The following is a 522-nucleotide window of genomic DNA, read 5'->3' on the forward strand; positions in this document are numbered from 1 at the left end:
AAAAAAATGTCAAATAGGCCTCAAACTTTTCAAAGTTGCAATTAGGTACATAAACATTTCAATTTAGATCATAAAGACATAATTACCTGTTAGTGACCTGTAATAGCAGATAATATAAATGTGACTTTTTTGGTAAAAAAATATGTAAAATAGGCTCTCAAACTTTTCAAAGTTGCAATTAGGTACATAAACATGTGAATTTAGATTATAAATGCATAATTACATGTTATTGGCCTGTAATAGAAGGTAAATGTAAATATGACTTTTTTGGTAAAAAAATATGTAAAATCGGCCCTCAAAGTTTTCAAAGTTGCAATTAGGTACATAAAATTTCAATTTAGATCATAAAGGCATAATTACCTGTTAGTGACCTGTAATAGCAGGTAAATATAAATATGACTTTTTTGGAAAAAAATATGTCAAATAGGCCCTCAAACATTTCAAAGTAGTAATCAGGTACATAAACATGTCAATTTTGATCATCAAGGCATAATTACCTGTTAGTGACCTGTAATAGCAGGT

The sequence above is a fragment of the Ipomoea triloba genome, chromosome 16 (genome assembly GCF_003576645.1).
Source record: "Ipomoea triloba cultivar NCNSP0323 chromosome 16, ASM357664v1".
Taxonomy (NCBI): Eukaryota; Viridiplantae; Streptophyta; class Magnoliopsida; order Solanales; family Convolvulaceae; genus Ipomoea; species Ipomoea triloba.